Source organism: Callithrix jacchus, chromosome 9 (assembly GCF_049354715.1).
Source record: "Callithrix jacchus isolate 240 chromosome 9, calJac240_pri, whole genome shotgun sequence".
Classification (NCBI taxonomy): domain Eukaryota; kingdom Metazoa; phylum Chordata; class Mammalia; order Primates; family Cebidae; genus Callithrix; species Callithrix jacchus.
Window position 1 is genome coordinate 43,003,303 of NC_133510.1, and position 19,887 is coordinate 43,023,189.

General features: G+C 37.6%; 1 protein-coding gene and 1 long non-coding RNA gene across 18 annotated transcripts in view; one reads left to right on the plus strand and one right to left on the minus strand.

The window, feature by feature from the left end:
* CCDC91 (coiled-coil domain containing 91) overlaps positions 1-6,110 on the minus strand; it is a 366,252-nt gene extending 360,142 nt beyond the window's left edge. For 15 of the 17 annotated variants that reach the window (XM_078339026.1, XM_078339025.1, XM_078339024.1 and 12 more), the window contains exon 1: positions 5,457-5,638. The gene's annotated coding sequence lies outside the window, so the exon portion shown is untranslated. Of the gene's footprint in view, positions 1-5,222; positions 5,371-5,456; positions 5,639-6,027 lie in introns of those variants that run through there. The other 2 variants (XM_078339017.1, XM_078339013.1) reach the window with 2 other exon arrangements.
* LOC144577886 (uncharacterized) lies at positions 5,010-6,110 on the plus strand. The gene is made up of 2 exons (XR_013522723.1): positions 5,010-5,383; positions 5,942-6,110. It is a non-coding gene; the product is annotated as an uncharacterized LOC144577886 (long non-coding RNA).
* Positions 6,111-19,887: the final 13,777 nt, after the last annotated feature.

Below are 19,887 nucleotides of genomic sequence, written 5' to 3' on the forward strand. Positions count from 1 at the left end.
TACTCCAAATTTCTTACAATAAATAGCCTAAAGAACAAATTCCAAGAACAACAAACAGAGGCAGTGGATAATAAGAACCTATAAAAAAATTATTTACTTTGAGTAATAATCATATTTTTATAAATTATTTTGAAAAATTATCAAACAAATATTTAACGTTAATTTCAACAGGGAAAGCTAAAATACAATTTTACTACTTCACAATAAGAAAATTATTAAATGATGGGCATATCCATATAACACAATAACCCATAGCCATTATATAACAATTCTCAAAATAACTCATGGTATAGGTACTCACAAAGTGATCTGAGTTAAAAGGGCAAAACATAAAACAATATTAACAATTTTGATTTTTAAATATGTTTGCAACAGAAAAGACTGAAAGAAAAGCCACCAAATGTTTACAGTAGTTACCTCAGATTACTGAAAATGGGGTATTTTTTACAGTCTTCCTTTATTTCCAATTTTCTACTATAATCAACTATTATGGTCACAATCAAAAAAAAAATACAACAACATCCATTTATGATTAAACTTTAAAACTCTAAGTAGGAGTTAAAGAGAACTTCTTCAGCTGGATCAAAATGATATCCACAAAAAACTCACAGCTAACCACTCAATGGTAAAAGACTACATGCCTTCTGTACTAAGATGAAGAGCAATGCAAGGTTATCTGCTCTGATGTGACTTGTTCCAGTTTACATAAGAAGAGGTCCTAGCCAGTGCAATGAGACAAGAAAACAAAATAAAAGGCAAACAAATGAGAAAATGTGAAATAAAGCTGACTCTACCAGCAGACAGCAGTAGCAACAAAAGTAGCTACAAAAGCTATTAGAACTAATTTGTGAGTTTAACAAGGTTGTAAGATTCAAAAATTTAAGATCGATATTAAAAGATTGATGTACTTATATAAATAATTGGAAATTTAAAAAATTTCAAAGGCTACCATTGAAGCAGCAGCAAATAACATAAAACACTCAGATACAAATGTAACAAAATATGTGCAACATTTTTATGCTGAAAGCTTAAAAACAGAGGAAATCAAAGACCAGTACATATAGAAAGGTTGTTTCATTTTGTTCTTTCTCTTGAAACAGGGTCTTACTCCTTTGCACAGACTAGAGTGCAGTGGCATGATTACAGCTCACTGCTGCCTCAACCTCCTAGGCTCAAAAAACCTTCCTACCTCAGCCTTCCAAGTAGCTAGGACTACAGGTGCAGGCCAACATGCCCAGCTCATTTTTCTAATTTTTTTTTTTAGATGGAGTTTCACTCTTGTTACCCAGGCTGGAGTACAATGGCGTGATCTTGGCTCACCGCAACCTCTGCCTCCTGGGTTCAGGCAATTCTCCTGCCTCAGCCTCCTGGGTAGCTGGGATTACAGGCACACGCCACCATACCCAGCTAATTTTTTGTATTTTTAGTAGAGACGGGGTTCCACCATGTTGACCAGGATGGTCTCGATCTCTTGACCTTGTGATCCACCCACCTCGGCCTCCCAAAGTGCTGGGATTACAGGCATGAGCCACCGCGCCTGGCCATTTTTCTAATTTTTATAGAGATGGGGTTTCACCATGTTGCCCAGGCTGCTCTCAAACTCCTGGGCTCAAGCAATCCTCTCACCTTGGCCTCCCAAAGTACTGGGATTACAAGCATGAGTCATATTTAATATCAATTTCAACATTTAAATTTCAAATTAAACTTAAATTACCTGGCTCTGTGCCAGGAAAGGTATTTTATTAACAGATTAAAAAACAATGTTTTTAAGATGTCAATTCTCCCCAAATTGATCTATAACTTTGAGTTAATTTTGAATACAAATTCAAAAATGTTTTTATATAGAAATAAAGAGATTCTAAAATTTACATGGAAAGAAAAAGAACTAGAACACTCAAAAATTTTTGAAAAATAACAAGGTTGGAGGACTGAGGCTTTTTGACTTCAAGATGCACTATAAAGCTACAGTATTAAGTACTGAAATTTTGGCCAAAGAGACACACAGAACAATGGAACGAAATAGAGTCCACAAAGCAATCCACACATACTCAACTGTCTTTTTGACAAGGTAAGCCAAGGAAATTTAATGAAGAAAAGACACTAAGAATACTCTTTCCAACAAATGATGCTGCAAGACTGGGGCATCCACACACACACATACACACACACACACACACACACACAGAAATAGAGAGAGAGAGAGTCTTGACGCCTATCTCACACTATATGCAAAATTAACTTGAAATTCATCACAGACCTAAATCTAAAACCTAAAGCTATAAAAGTTCTGGAAGAAAACCTAAGAAAAAAATCTTTGCAAACTTGGATTAGGCAAAATTTCTCATGATAAAAAAAGCACACATCATTAGAGAAAAAACTGATAAACTGGACTTCATCAAAATTTAAAACTTCTGCTCTCTGAAAGATACTGTTAAGAAAATGAAAAGACAAACTACAGTCTCAGACTCAAAGGTAATACTGTGAACATATATTTGATAATGGATTTATATCCAGATTGTATAAAACACTTGCAAACCAATAAGAAAACAAACAACCCAATTAAAAATGAACAAAAGATTTGAGCAGACACTTAATAAAAGAAGATACACAGACAGCAAATAGTAGCACAGGATAAGATGCTCAATATGTTAGAAGAAAAAATCAAATTAAAACATAAATGAGTTTTCAGTAAACTCATACTAGAATAGCTAACATTAAAAATAAAATAACAAGTGTTGACCAGAACGTGGAGCAACTGAAACCATCCAACATCACTTGTGACAATGCAAAATGAAACAGCTACCTTGAAAAACATTTGGTAAGTTCTCATAAAGTTATACATGCACTTGCACATGGCCCAAGAATTCCATTCCTAGATGTTTAATCGAAAGAAATGAAAATGGATATCTACACAAAGACCTGTACCTTAGTGTACAAAGAACAGCACATGATTGTTTACAGTAGCTTCATTCCTAAATGCCAAAAATTGTTCAATTGGTGAATAAAGATATTATGATATACTCACACAATGAAATACTATTCAGCTGTAAAAAACAACAAAGCATCAACAAACATGCATCAACATGAATGAACCAAAGCATTAAGTGAAAGAAACCTGAAACAAAAGGCTACATACTTTATGATTCCATTTACATAACATTCCAAGAAAAGACAAAGCTATAGGGACAAAAAACAGATCAGTAGTTGCCAGAACCTATGGGTGAGGGGAGGAAACCTTAACATGATGGGAATGTTATTTGTCTGGATTGTGACAGTGGATCCATGACCACATGTGTTTGTCAGACTCTATACAGCAATATAGTAAAAATTATTTTTTTATTTATAAATCGTACCTCAATAAACCTTAATTTAAAAAAAAAGCAACATATGTCCTTTTTAAAAATATATATCATTTAAATGAGCTAAACCAAACTTACTGGGTATGGGAATAGGGCAGGCAGGAACAGTAAGGAGACCAAAAGTCCTTAAAATACTGCAAATCTAAAAAATTAGTTTATTATTAGTATATCAGAAACATATGCATAAACACAAAGAGTTAATCTAAAGAGAAATACCTTCTTCAATTAAGTTCTCGTTGTTTGGACAGAAAACAACAAAATTTGATAAACTTTCAAGGAAGATTAAAAATCATAAGGAACAGGTTGGTAAAGGAATGCTGTAATTATGACCTAGAGTTTGGAAACAACTTATCTAATACACTCCCCTTCCATTTTTCTTAATGGAGCCATCCATTCTACTCCATTCTCACAGCGTCTTCTAGTATCTTCATTTGTAACAATCATATGTAATGTACACATCTTACACATATAGATAAAACATAAAATGCCTATTACGCAAAATTCCTATTTGTTCATTTAAGCTCCAGACAAGCTCACTGTTAAATGTCTTTTTTCTTTTTAATGCCACCCAAAAACAAAGTGACGTTCCTCTGGGACGATTTTCTGCAGTTTCTTTTGTCTGTTATTAAGATGATGAAAATAAACAAAAATGTCTCCGAAGTTTTAAATGGATCACTCAAATAAGAAGCTACATTTTTCCATTTAATAAAAGTTAAGAGGTAAGTTGTACTTTCATCACTTTGTTTTCTTTATGTTTATTCCATTGGGCTTATACTGTTACTAGGAAACCAATTCAAAAGATTTCCCAGCCCACAGAACAGCCTCCTAGGCAGCCTGGAGGATACCAAACTTTGTAACCAGGGCAATTCTCTACCACACGGTTTATTGGTTAGTCAGGACCATGCAGGTGCACTCTGCCTGGCATGCCCCTTACTACATTTACCTGATAGGTACAGACAGTATAACCAATCCCCTCAATGCACCAGAAATTGTAGCAGAGGACAATGAGGTGATCGTTAAGTATAGAAGTCTCCGACAGCAGAGAATACAACAGCGAATTTGTTGCCAGTCCCTGTCACACCACTCAACTAAATATTGTGTGTGGGGGGGGGGGGATTCCTTAAATTGTGAAGTGAAATGTCAGCCCACTCCAGTAACTCCACCACGCAACAAGCGAACTGCTTCCAAAAACCATCATCCAACTCCCACTCGAATTAATATTTGGAGAGAAAGGTGGCATCAGAATCCATACAGCTGAGAGGGGAGGGAAGGAAAAAGTCAGAATTCGTAAGGGGCTGCTGAGTCACCTAAAATTGTGGCCAAGACTTTACGCTCCAGGAAATCAAGCTCTGCCCCAACTCTCATGAGGGAAGCAAGTGAGAGTAGCAGCAGCAACATCATCCTACCAAAAAAACACTCAGCGCAGCTTTTAATAGAGTTCTACTACTTAAAGTGAAGCCAAAACAGGTTTCATATCCAAAGCTTTCCTCTGCAGCAGACGACACACGCAGATGGAGGAAATAACCTTATTGTTGAGAAAGGGAGGCGCGCTAACGGAGATGAAGGATATACCTCAGCACTTGGCAAAGTTACTGGCTCCTGCCTTGACCCCGAAAGCCACTTTTATTGCAACATGTGACCCAAGGAACTATAAGGAAATGTGGCTGGCGGACGCTGTAGAGCTTTTACCCGGTGCACTTGGCAAAGGAAAAAGAGATACATAAACCAGGCGCGTTCTGTGAAACCTAAGCAAGAACCGAGGTCTCCGTTCGGTAGGAGCTTCGGTGACACAATAATGACGTGCTCCTGTGTGCAGACTTTCGAAAACACTCGATTCTGGGACGTGCAGGTACCGGTACCTACCGAGGAACGCAGAAACAAGTGGGCACTCCCAACCCCGAGCTGGCTCAGTTCCAGCGGGAGGTTGGTCACGCCCCCTGACTCCCCGCTGCTGCGACAGCCGAAGGCGAAACCGGAGCAGGCGGGCGGCAGGCGGCGGAAGCTCGGCCGCGCTCCTCCCCCGGGTAGGGCGCCTCAGCCCGCCTCACGCGGCCCCGGCCCCAAGACCCAGGCCCCGGAAGGCGAGCGTTGACTTACCTGCTTGTCTTTCTCGCTCTCCGCTGCCGCCGCTGCGCCGCTGCGCCGCTAGCCCACGCTGCCACGCAGACCCCTACGCGCACACCTGCGCCACTGCCCTAGGCCCTTGAGGGTAAACCGCGGCCCCAGTCATAAGAGTTGGGGTAGCCACGCACCACCCGGCTTCGAACACCTCTGCCCCCGGAAGTTGATTTCCGCCAAGGCCCGCCCAACCTAGCGCCCGTCATTCAACGTAAACACGCGCATCACGTGGCCCCTGGCCGAGGCCCGCGTCGGGCCGGGTGTCGAGAGCTGTGCTACCCCAGCTTGAGCATGGTCTTTGGAGAGTTGCCCTGCGAAACGGGGTGACCGCTTTGCTCCTTCCCAGTCCACCTCCTGTTAGCTAGTTTCTCATTCCTCTTGAGTGGCAGGCCCTGTTTCTCTACCTAATTCCTGCAAATAAACCGTCCCCCTAATCAAAATGACTTCCATCCGCAACTCTGTAGGATTGGTCCTAAGAAGAGCCCGCTGAATCTCTTCACCATTTCCAAGCAGTGTACAGTAAAAACGGCGACTAAGCAAGGTGCCTCACATGTAAGTAAGTGCTCAAGAAACGGATGTTGACTAGATGCTACCGCTCATCGTTGCCTATCGGAACTCTCAAGCACTGGATGCGAGTAGGCTGAAGCTCCGCGGGCAAGGAAGATGACTTCAGTCAAAGAATTCTGCGCTAGAATTACTTTTGTTCAGGTCTTCAACTCCAGAACGCAGCAGTTCATACATGCCATCTCTGTTGCAGAGTTTTCTTTCAAAGCCTTTCTTGGAAGCCTTTTGTCAAATACCTTCTCCTGAAGCAATAGGAAAAGAATAGCATAATTCACAGACTTTCATTTGAAAGGAAGGAATGATTATATAAAGGTCTTTGTCCGTTTCAGACTCTCAATAGTAAGGAGAGAAACAGTCAACTAGCAGTTCACTCGTTAGTGTTTCTTCTGTTTTTGCCATGGGAGGAATTTGGAGAACATTCATTCAACAATTTTTTATTGATTGTATACCGCGTACCTAGTTCTGGGCCAAGTTTTGACAATTCAAGAGTGGACAAGTTAACACTGGAGATGTTTGTCTTCAAGGAGCTTACAGCCTAGTGAGAAACAAAGACACTAACCTGGGTCTTTGAGCATATATCTGGAATATTCACATTCCTTGTATAACAAGTATTCTTTAATCCTTGGACATTGGGAATCTCATCTGTTGAACAAAATTAGCTCAAACCTGTAATCTCTGTTCTGTACTGGAAGCAGAAAATATTAGCAAGGCATCCTGACAAGTGTCCCATAAGTGCTGGCCTAAGTAGTTAATGAGCAGATTCGGTATTGAGCAGGTCACCTTGACTACATTATTTTTCTAGCCCACGCCCTTATTTGTGCATACAGAAAACATTTCTATTATAAGAAATACAACGCTTTCTTACAGCGTTGGTCTGCTAGACCACCAAGTCAAGGACCACTTCTCACGTGTATATCGAGCAGTCTACTCACTTCACTTTTGTCTTTGTATATCCAGCAGCCTAGCAACGTCTCTCTAGTAATTAGAAAAAAAGTATTCAATAAATATTTCTTAAACCTAGTAAAGTTACCTTTATATTATTTTGTCTCTCATATTTCTTTCTGCCGGAAACTAGATGAGTTTCTGGGAGTTCCTTCCCACTGAGGTATCTATATGTTCACTCTGTCCCAATATTCAATATTAAATAGTATTCAATGCTATATAAACAGATTTATAAGAGTAACTAATATTTATTATTAATATTTGCTATGTGCCTGGCATTAGACAAAACATTTCAAGTCCTTTAGATAACTTACAGTAATTTTACAAAGTAGGTATATTAATATATTTACACCTTAGATGAAGTTAAAGATTTAGGAAGTGTAAATTCACCAGGTAGATTTGAAGCCAGATCTGCCCAACAAAAGGACTTATGTATGCACTATAGCACATCACTTTGCTTTTTATATCACTTGTTTATCAGTGAATTCAGATGCTACCAACTCCATGAAATCTTTCTCCCTTCCCCACAGCAATGTCTTTTTTTCTTCAAGTAGGTAATTCAATGATTTTAGTATGTTCACAGATTTCTGCAAGCTTCACCACAATTTTACAATATTTTCACAGCCTTTGGCAGTTGCCCCCAACTTCTCCCAAGTTTCCCCCTCCTCTCCCCAGCCCTAGGCAACCGGTAATCCATTTTCTGTCTGTATGCATTTGTCTATCCTGAGCATTTCATATAAATGGATTTATACAATGTGTGGCCTTTTGTGACTGGGTTTTTTCACTTAGCATGTTTTCAAAGTTCATTTATCCCTTCATCAGTTGAGTTCTTTCTACTTTTTTAATATTATGAATAATGCTAATATTGACATTCATGTACAAGTGTTTATGTCAACATATGTTCTCATTTCTCTTGGATATATACCTAAAAGTGGAATTGTGGGGTCATATGGTAACTCTATATTTAAACTCATGTGCAACTACCACTTTCCCAACATGGCTGTATCATTTTACTTTCTCACCAGCAATCTATGAGTGCTCTAATTTCTCTATTATGCCTTTTCTTCTCTCTTCAAGAATATATGCCTCTCTTGCTTTTCAGAATACTTTTTCCATGAGCCATCTTGAATTATTTTCCTTTCTTGTACATGTATCTGAAAACCCATTTTTCTAATAGTTTTTGACCTTCTGAGATGAAAAACATGGTGACTGCCCTCAAGAGAATTACATCTAGGAAAAAATACAATCAAATCAGATATTACAGTAATAATAAGCACTGAAATTACATTGCTAAAATGTGGAGAAATAACACCTCACTCAGCCTAGCTCAAACGGGAAGTACTTCTCATAGAATGTATCAAAGCTCAGGATTAGTCTTGACGAATCAGTTGGACTTGACCAAGCTAAGGAAAGACATGAGTATGCGTCTGAAAAAGGAACATATACCTTTGTATATATTACCTTGTCTATGAACTGTGGAGGTAAGTTTATTTTGCAAGTAAGCATACTGTAGAAGCAAAAATAGCAGGAGAAATGGGAAATGTAGATGGCCAGATGATGAAGAGCTTTGTAATCTGTGCTAAGGAGTTTGACTGTATACTGATGGTAGTGGGAAATTGTTGGATTAGTTAAGCAAGGTTGGGGAAGAATTACTTAAGCAACAGTGTAGAGGAAGGATTATTGGGTAGAAGAGAGGGGACCAAGACTAGAAAAACAGAGAAACCAGTTAGAAACCATAAAATAACTAAAATGAGGAATTAATGACTGCCTGAGCAAAGATTGGTAGCCATAATTTTAAAGGCACATAAGCAACAAAAAAAGAGGCAAGAAGCCAGGCACGGTGGCTTATGCCTGTAATTCCAACAATGTGGGAGGCTGAGGTGGGAGGATCACTTGAGCCTGAGAGGTTGAGGCTGCAGTGAGCCGTGACTGTGCCACTGCACTCGAGCTGGATGACAGAGCAAGACCCTGTCTCAAACAAACAAACAAAAAAGACAAAGATGTATTCCACGTTTCCAGCTCTAGTCATCAAGGTAGAAGATTCTAAAGGAAAATTGAGCACTTAGTGATAAGAATAATGAAACACTACAATGGTGGTATCTTAGTTTGTTCAGGCTGCTATAAAAAAAAATACCAGGTAGCTTATAAATGCATATTTATTTCTCACAGGTCTGGAGGCTAAGAAGTCCAAGATTAAGGCACCAGTAGATTGAATGTCTACCGAAGCCCTGCTTTCTGGGTCATAGATTGTGCCTTCTAGATGTGTCTTCATGGGGTGGAAGAGATAGGCAACCCTCTGGAGCCTCTTTTATAAAGGCACTAATCCTCGTCATGAGGCATCTGTACTCACTACTTACTCACCTTCCAAAGGCTCCACTTCCTAATGCTATCTCATTAGTGATTAAGTTTAACATAGGAATTGTGAGGGGACAAAAACCTTGAGACCACAGCAGAGGTAGGTTGCAGGAATTTAAACTGCCATTGAAGTTTATATGCTATTGCAATCACTCACAGAAATGAGATGAACACTCAAGCAAAGTTTGGCTCATATTTCAAGACTTAGCATACCACATATGCACCAACAGGGTATAAAAAGGTTTATTACTCACATAACGAGGCTTTCTGGGAAGTGTAGAGCAAACTTCCTAAGCAGGTTTTAAAATGACATGAGAGTTAGGAGAAAAGGCTGTTGGGATTTTTTTCATGGCTAGGACATGGCACTTGGGCAAGAAAGCCCACACAGGGTAGGGACTATATGGCTTGAATTTTCTACCAGTACAAAAATGGGAAACACCTATTTAGCACCATATCTGGATCTGGGTAAGCTTTCTTGTTAGGTTGCCTAGATCCAGATATGCTACAAAAGGGAACAGGTGAGGAACAGGACTTAAAACTTGATGTAAAATAGGAAAAACATAAAATGTTTTAAAACAAAAAATGATGTCAGACACAATTACCTATTCTTAGATCTAGTTTAAGTCCAACTAAAAATATAGTTGTTACATATTTATATGCTTTGAAAGTGATTATAATGGACACTGTAGTTGCCATCACAACATTTATTCCACTCTTCCCATATTATGTAGAGTACACCTAAGAAATTTAGGTGAAATTAACCTATCTCCAAAGTTATTCCAGTTAAGATAACCCAATCCTAGCCTACGTTGTTCCCCCGGCCACAAGAAGTTGTTCAGGGTTGAGCAAATCAGCACCAATTAGAGGACTTTTGCTCTAAAATTGTGGGATGTGACTCCTTTTTCTCCCTTGATACGAATGAGAAACCATCTGGTTCTTGTTACTGAGGGCAGTCATCTTGTAAGCAAGAAAATTAAAAAGCTGGAACCCTGATCAAATAAGCAAAGATTTATAACTTTGTATATAAGAACAAGGATATAAAGAGTAAACTGTGAAAGTTTTAAATAAACACTTTTCTGCCTCCTTCCTTTTAATCTACTTGTTTCTTCTGTTATGGCAGCTTTAAGTCAAATTAATATAGAGGTTGATTTTTCTACTTAACCTCACTGGTACTGAATATTAGTTAAGTCTGTTTGAATTTGTTATTATTACACTTCACCTTAAAATACTTTAGTGCATGAGATATAAATGTACATCTGTGTTTCTAGATTTACCATATCCTCTAATGATTGTCAGTTGCCATAATATAGAATTTATACTCTAGGAATATTTGGTTGGTAGATAATCAGAAGAGCTGCACTCCAAATGTAGCCACCATTAGTGCTTATTATTATATCCTATTACCTGAGACCATGCTAATCAATTAAATGAATGTTAAAAATAGGTTTTAATTAGTGAAATTAATGGTTTGTTAATTAAGGTAATGGATGTTATAAAGTGACTCTCATTAAAGAATCAGTGATGCTCACTATATGGAGACTGGGTAATATATTTCAGAGACAGTCCCTACCTTACATGACCAAGGTTTTAAGAATCTAGCAAACCCTGTTGCTTACACACTTGGGAATTTCAACCCTAAATTTGAAACCTGAACATCTAAATTTCAGTAATCAGCATGCCAAAGGTGGAAAAGTTTACTGTTCTGCTTAACTAAGGGGAAAATCATGTTCATTACGAAGATTACTAGAGACATCATGCCCATTATGGAGATAAGGAAAAAGACATTAGTGCCTTTCTTTTTACCCTGCAAGTTAATTTTTTAAATATCCCCAGTGAAGATATCAGGATAAGCTATTAAACTAAATTTAGACCAGCAGAACATAAAGGTTTACTAGGAAACAAAAATTTCAAGATAAAAAAGCTAGGGCTAGACATGGTCTCTGCCGGGGTTACTCACCTATAGAAATAAGCAAATAGTTCTAAAACCTAATATTTAAGGGAAAATGTATTGTTAAATAAATAAACAAACCTCAAGCCTGTGACTATTTAATCTTAGGAACATCCTCAAATATCTAAACCTATTAGGAGATGAGCTAGCAAAATGATGCTACCTCCCAAAAAGAGGATCTTCCCCAATGGCCATCTCATATAGGGCAGTAGAGAACACAAAGCAAAACAGTAACATTGAAAGAACACACAGCACTGCCAGCCAACAGTCCACGATTCCTGTCTACAGAATATGACAGGGATCAGAGACCACTGTGTCCCCTTTTTAACTGGGAGGTTTTTTGCAGTTATTTTGACCTTTCTTTTTCATTGCCTTTTGCATTTATTGATAGAAAATGTTTATCATTAGTTGTGGACCATAAGGAAGGAACTTCAGGTAAACCTAACATATTGTATCAGTCCAGTGTCACACTGCTATAATGAACTTCACAACACTGGGTAATTTATAAAAGAAAGAGGTTTAATTGACTCACAGTTCCACATGGCTGGGGAAGCATCAGAAAACTTACAATCATGGCAGAAGGAGAAGCAGGCACATCTTACATGGCAGCAGGTGAGAGAGAGCATGAGCATGTGAAGGAGCAACTGTCAAACACTTATAAAGCCATCATATCTCATGAAAATTCACTCACTATTACAAAAACAGCATGGGGGGGAACCATCCCCATAATCCAATCACTTCACTCCCTCAACACACAGGGATTAGGGGTCCCTCCCTCAGCACTTGGGGATTACAATTGGAGATGATATTTGGGTAGCAGCACAGAGACAAACCATATCACATATTTGGGCATGAAAGAGACAGTATAATTAGCATGTATCAAAAAGATACATATTAATTACAATGGTCGGGGAGCACAAGATTATACTATATTGGACCTGGTAGTTGTTACTCAAACATGCCTTTTATCCTTACCACATTGTGTAGCTTTCAGGCATCTTCCATGAGATTGACCCCATCCTTTTCCAAGAGTGAGTCCTGATTCAACTAACTAAAAGTAACCCCAACATCCTTGTCACAGGTATTTTGAGTGGACAGCCCCGTCCTAGGCCAATCATAGCATTACTATAATCATAAATATTATTTCAGGGATTATCCAACAAGTACAAAGCTTGGGACAATTGTTCAAAAGTTGTCAGGAAGAACTTTCTCCCTTTCTGGAGATGTAAGTGATAAAGCCTGTAACCCCTGCTGATTTTAACAACAAATTTGTGACTATAAAGGAAACCAGTCTGAGGAAAAAGCAGATACAGACAGTAAAATTAGATTGATATGATTCAGAGAAATGGAGCTGAAACTTTGATTCAATCAGTTCTAAAGCTTCCTTCACCTCCGTGGGATTTTTCATTTATGTAAACAGTCCCTTCTGTTCTTTAATCTAGTCTGAATTAGGGTTTCTGTTACTTGCAATCCCAAATGTTTTAACTGTCAGAAAGATTCTGTATTTCTAATCTTATATTAAATGTTAGAAAATAAATTGTCTTTTTTAAATAATGGAAATGAGCCATAACTACTATCTTCTGTATCCATGCTCATGCCAGAGTGAGGTTGAAGATGAGCTACTCTTCCTAAGTGGAGTCTCAGATTCATGCACTAGTCAGCTTCACACATTAAACCAATACAAAAGTATTTCAAATATTTATTTTTAACATTGCGTATAGACAAAGTATTTAAACAGTAAATTGTGAAAGTTATAAATAACACTTTTCTTTCACCAGTCAGGTCTCTTGGATTCAGTACTGCACATAACCCATTTATGAAATCTCCATTACCTAGGGGATACATAATCCCTAACTTCTCACTGTTTTGAAAATTCTCATTGGTCACCATATTGGCTAGCATGGTTTGGCTGAATTCACAACTGGACAAGAATCACTCCCTTATATTGCTTCAAGTATCTCAGAGCCTAATACACAAAAGAAAGCCCAATCCAGAAAGAGAAACCAGAGAACACATGATTTCATCTGTGTAATTGTTCCAACAAACAAAATTAATTTAAATAAATTGCCTTTAACTATTATCTCCAAATAAATAACTAAAAAACGTAGTGACTATCAATACGAAGTACATTTGTCCATTCTATTTCCTTTATTCTTCATTACTTAAAAAACATACATGAATAAATAACTTTTATTTGTGAAATTAAACTTTCTAAAAACCAAGTTACGCTGAAATATTTTTTATACTCTAATTTAAACACCCAAATCATTAACATAATTTTTAATCAATTAAATGCCATACCTCTGGCTGCTAAATTTTGCTTTAATAAAAAATTTGACCTTTACTCTAGATTCAGGGGGTACATGTGCAATTTGGTTATAAGACTATAATGAACAATGCTGAGGTTTTGGATATGATTGAACTCATCACCCAGGTAGTGCGCATAGTACCCAATAAAGTTTTTTGACCCTTCCCCCACTTCCCCTCTCTTATCGTAGTCTTCAGGGTCATTGTTCTTATCTTTATGTTTGTGTGTGTCCACTGTTAATCTCCCACTTATTAGTGAGACCACACAAAATTTAGTTTTATGTTTCTGCATTAATTTACTTAGGATAATAGCCTCCAGCCCCAACCAAGTTGCTGCAAAGGATATGATTTTATTCTTTTTTATAGCAGCATAATATTCCATGGTGATTATGCACCATATTTTCTTTACCCAGTCCACCATGGATAGGCACCTGGGTTGATTCGATGTCTTTGCTACTGTGAATAGTGCTGCAATGAGCCTACAAGTGCCTTTGACTTTTTGGTGGAATGATTTTCCTTTGGGTATATACCAAGTAACGAGACTTCCGAATTGAATGGTAGTTCTGTTTCTAGTTCTTTGATAAATCTCCAAACTGCTTCAACTGGGGCTGAACTACTTTACATGTCTGCCAGTGGTGTATAAGACTTCCCTTTTCTCTGCAGCCTTGCCAACATCTGTTATTTTTGACTTTTAAATAATAATGGAATGAGATGGTATCTCATTTTAGGTTTGATTTGCTATTCTAAATGGTGTGAGACAGCATCTCATTTTGGGTTTGATTTGCATTTCTCTGATGATAAGTGATGTTGAGCATTTTTTCATGTTTGTTGGCCACATGTATGTCTTCTTTTCAGAAGTGTCTGTTCATATCATTTATCCACTTTTTAATGGGGTTGTTTTATACTTGGTGATTTAAGTTCCTTATAGGTTCTGGATATTAGACTTTTGTGGAATGTATGGTTTGTGAATATTTTCTCCAGCTAAATGCTACTTTTTATGATACATATTGAAAAATCAAAAGGCAAGCTAGGCTTTACATCTGTATTATACTATTGTATTGCTTCCTTAGTAGTTATTCCACCACTTTTGCAGATGTAGCAAGCAATACTCTGGGCAGATAGCCAAGCAAGAGCTACTACGACTAAGATAAATTGAGTTTGAACTAAAATTTTTCAAAGTTCCTCGTGCACCACAAAATTTACACGTCATGAGAAAACTCTAAAGTTTGAAAAATGGAGTTTGAAAGAACACAGTTGAATCCCAAGCAGCACTCTCTTGAGAGTCTGATCACTCTTTTAAGTTGACAAGAACAAGCAAAGTGTTGTATGTGAGGAGTGGAAGGTCCTCCTCTTTTTCCTCTTTCTTTAGGTTAGAGATTTTATATGATCCTACTGATAAAAGGTAATTTTGTATTCTTATGTCAAACTTTAACCTAACTTTGAGAAAAAATTATCCAAACATCCAAAAGAAAATTATCTCTATTAGAGAGTAAATCTGCCTGTAAATTTGTTATATTGTCAATTCAAGAATATTTGGCTTCCAATTTAAAATATAAATAAATAAAAGACTAGTCACATTTTTCTTTGATAACATTTTTATAAGTTTGACAACATAGTTATATGAACATAAAGTCAGAGAGTGTATCAAACCTGCAGCTGTCTAAATCTGCTTCTGGTAATAAGCTACAATCCCACTGTGTTTTTGAGGGAAAAAGGAAATTCACTAAAAGCTAAGGCATTATTTTCCCTATTATTCATATTATGTTTTATTTTCATATACTTATTAGAATCTCTGCTTAAGATGTGTATTTCAAGCCTCTGATTTATGTGATAATTTGCCTACAAAATTGTTATAACTTTTCTCATCCAAAGTTCTAACAAATGTTGATAATGCCTTCACTAGAGATTAATAATAAAATTAGGTTTTAGTTTAATGAAGTCATATTTTTAGTACAATTATGTTTGTAAGATACCCACAAGTTAATCTCTTATGGAAATAGTTGATAATTAAGCTCCTGAGTAAAATATGGATTATAAGAATCCTATTAAAGACAATATGAATAACAGCATGCTCTTTGCTTTCTAAGAAAAACGCTATCAATTCTTAATCATCAGATGACCTCTTACATAGACAACACTTCTCCAACTTTATAATAGCAGTATAAATATTTATTGTTAACCATCTGTAGTGACATGAATATGCTTTATTATCACTACATACAGCTATAGGATATATTTAACTCCTATTTGTTCAATAAAACACACACGCATTTGAGAGAGCAAGTCACTGTCTAGAGAAATTTACTCTTATATTAACCTCAACAGAATTATTCTATCCTGATTTTCTGACTTTTCAGACTATTCTTTATCTAATTCACAGTATCCTTTAACCTTCTTTATTATACCTATGCTACAAGTTTCTTTCCTTGGTATCTTCTCACTCAGATTTAGGCATTCTCTGTAATCTTTTCTATCCATCACAAATGATATTACCTTAGTGTAAATAATTCTGGAATACATATGTATCTTCTACATAAACGTTTTTCTCAATCTACCTTAATGTATTCTACATACTCACCCAAAACCCATTTACCATATCCACATTTGATGATCCAATGAAAGTCTGGTGGGTTTTTTTCTTTTTTAATTCTTTGGCCAAGAATTACCTAAGAATAGTGAAGAATAGATTTCAACTAAGAATAGATTTTATAGCTGCCTACTAGATATGTACATAGATGTCCCACAAGAAATTAGAACTTATGTGTTCCAAAACAAAGTAATCATCTGTCCTCTACACAACCTTTTGTAGGCTCTTGCATTAGTTAGGACATTGGTTTCAGCTCCTTTAACAAAGACTCCAAAATAATTTTGACTTAAATAAGAAAAGTTCTTATTTTTGTTTCACATAAAAACATAAACCTTGGCAATCCAGGTTTGGTAGGGTAGCTCCATGTAAGGAGACGCTACTTGATCTCCATACATCTTGTTGCTCTCCCATTTTCAACATATGACTTTCCTCTCATGGTCTAATATAAGTGCTCCAATTTTTACCACTATGTCTGCATTCTAACTAGCAGGGAAACTGAAAGGGGAAGTGGAGGGCATACCTCTTCTTTATCAAAGCAGGGCACAGAAGGCAAACATTTTACTCTAGCATCTCACTGTCTAAAAATTGACCACATAGATATACCTAGCTACAGGGAAAGTTTGGAACTGCCCTTTTTGTCTGGGCAGCTCTGTGGCCTGCTAAAACTCAAGGGTTTTATTATAAAGACAAGTGGGATGACATGTACTGGGGAATAACCACTGATTCCTTTTATATTTAGTGCCTTAAATGTTTTCACTCTCCTTTCTCGACTTCACTGCTGCTACCGCCTTGTTAATATTTATTTATTCATTCCATGTGAATGCATACTGAATGATATTTGATCCTATAATCTGAGTGGGATGGAAAAGAATGCATTCACCAAACCAACGACCACATGCCATGTACCTAAGGCCATGCTGATTCACTCTAACAAAGATTCCACATCTGGCATAATAACTGTCAGGAGGGCTACTACTACTTTGTTGAGCTTGAGGCAGTCTATACTTTTCATTCAGCATCCATCCTATTTTTGCTGAAGCAAGATGAGTGAATCCAATGCACGGTATGGCCATTCCTGTGCTCTTTAGATCTGGGGTCAGCAAACTTTCTCTGTAAAGAAACAGATAGTTAACATTTTAAGCTTTATAAGTCTGATGGTCCTTGTTGCAACTAGTGAACCCAGCATAAGATAAACCAAGACAGAATTTTATTTTTAGAACTGGCCTTCACATACTCCAACTATAAATTAAGGCCCTGATGATGTGTTGGTTCTCCTGGTATCAGTATCAACTAAATGTCCAGCAGGTTCACATTACCCAAGTGTATCAGTCGGTTTTTATGCTGCTATAAAGAACTTCCCTGAGACTGAATAATTTATAAAGGAAAGAGGTTTAATTGATTCAAAGTTCTGCATTGCTGGAGAGGCCTCAGGAAACTTACAATTGTGGTAGAAGGGGAAACAGGCACCTTCTTGACATGAGGCAGGAGAGAACAAGCAAGAGCAGGGAAAACTGCCTTGTATAACCATCAGATCTCATAAGAATAGCAAGGGGGAAATTGCCTCTATGATCCAATCACCTCCCTCCCTCAACACATGGGGACAGGTCCTTCCCTCAACACGTGGGGATTACAGGTCTCTCCTTCCACATGTAGGGATTACAATTTCTGATAAGATTTGGAAGTGGACAGAGAGCCAAAGTATATCATCAAATAAATGGCCTTTGGAACCTTTGAAGAAGGACTATGGGAATCATTACCAGGTGTACTTGCCATGGCATCACAGACTCAAACACGTCAATGAATGGGATACAGGTCTGAGAATTGACTCAGGCCTATAAACTGGGCAAGGGATTATGATACAATAAAGTATCACCCTGTTATTCATGCCTGATTTCTTCTAATAGTATATGCTGAGTGATTCCATTGTCACTGCTAATTTATTTTGTCTCCAGCATTGTCAAGTTCTATTAATACAGTCCATAATTTTGTGGTTATTTCTGGGCTGCCATTCTGACCTTGTTGGTGATTACAATGATTGAAAATCCCTACCTTCTGGCAGTTAAATGCCACACTTGGCCTCTGTTGTGCCAGCGTTCTATCTTCTCTGCTATCAATGAGTCAGTTTCAATAATGCCCTTTCCTATAGTGATCTGTGGCCTAAAGAAGAGCATTCCTACTCTGCTATTTAGTGCTGTTGGTGCTTCTTTCACCAGCTCACTCATTATGGTCTTGGTAAACTGTGTATCCTTTTAGCCTTCCCATGGAACATATTCCTCTTATAGTCTTCCAGCCTTATTTGTATTTTCATTCCAGCATGCCTATTTTCCTTATCCTTTCCCTTCCTCAACCTTCTTCCATGGAAATCCTAGCATTGCAACTTTTCTTATTATTGACCATTTATCTTGGTTGGCATATAACCATCTCTGAAGTTCAGCTACTCTGACTATAAAGTCCTGGTCTTTGTCTTCATCTTTCTCCAGCCTTCTCCTGCAGGAAATGAGAGCTTCTTTTTTATGCAATCAGAGGCCCTCTGACAGTCTCACTTGGTTTTTAATTGCTTGTTATTCACTCTGACCTTTTCATTATCTCTCTTTAGAGCATCAATACCGCTTAGCAATAGCCATCCAATTTCTTTAACTTTATTGCTACTGTATTCCCCATACATCTCAAATATTTCAGATTCATCTGGCCAGTCCACAAACAGTGAAAATGTTAATAATTGGTTGACTACCTTGTGATGAAGCTGTTTGTGCTCTATTTACCAAAGTAATTCCACGAGGCAATGAATGACTCAGGCCAAAAGCCCATCACCTACTCTCTTGGACCAGTTCTGGTACCAAATTCATGGATTGCATGCTCAGGAAGCAGAAGCTGAGACAATAATTTCAGCATGCAGGATGTTTATTAGGGATCAAACTTTTGATAGGAAGTGAAGTGAAATAGTATGGAACAGAGAGAGAAGTTGAATTGTGATACAGACACACAGAACTTCAGCCAACTCAGCAGAAAGCTCTGGAAGAAATGTGTCTATCAGAGTTGTCCTGCATTTGTATTCAAACTTCTCTCCTTTAGCAGATGCAGATTGCTCTGGTAAGGGTAGGACCTTGGAAAAGACTGCTTACTGCACCTGAACAGACAGGAAAGGAGCTGACAGCTATAAATTACTGGCCATACTTCCTGCAGCTGCATAGGAAATCCTCTTTGAAGGGGAATCTGGGGTGCATCTCAATGTCTAGCACATTAAACCACTGGGAAGTTTCTCTGTAGATGAAGCATTCTTATCTTTGTTTTTGAACATGCTGTTTCCTCTTCCAGGCATAATCTTTCTTCTGTTGGTATACTGGATAGCATCTGTCCATCCCTGGAGATTCAACTCAGACTCAACCTCCTCTGGAAAGTCTTCTCTGAAATTTCCAAATTATATTAGCTGCCTGTTCTCTGAGGCCTCATCACACTTCATTTATACCAACATGATAGCCATTCACAAACCACATTCTAACAATTTGCTTATACCTTTTGCCCTTTGAACTCCTTGAAGACATGGATTATGTGTTTATTTTTGTATCCACAATATACAAAACAATGTCTTTCACATAAGAAACACTATGTAGAGAATCCAAAAGAATTAACAACAAAAGCCTCCTGGAACTAATAAGCAATTATAACAAAGTTGTAGGATGCAAGTTTAATATACAAAAACTAAATAA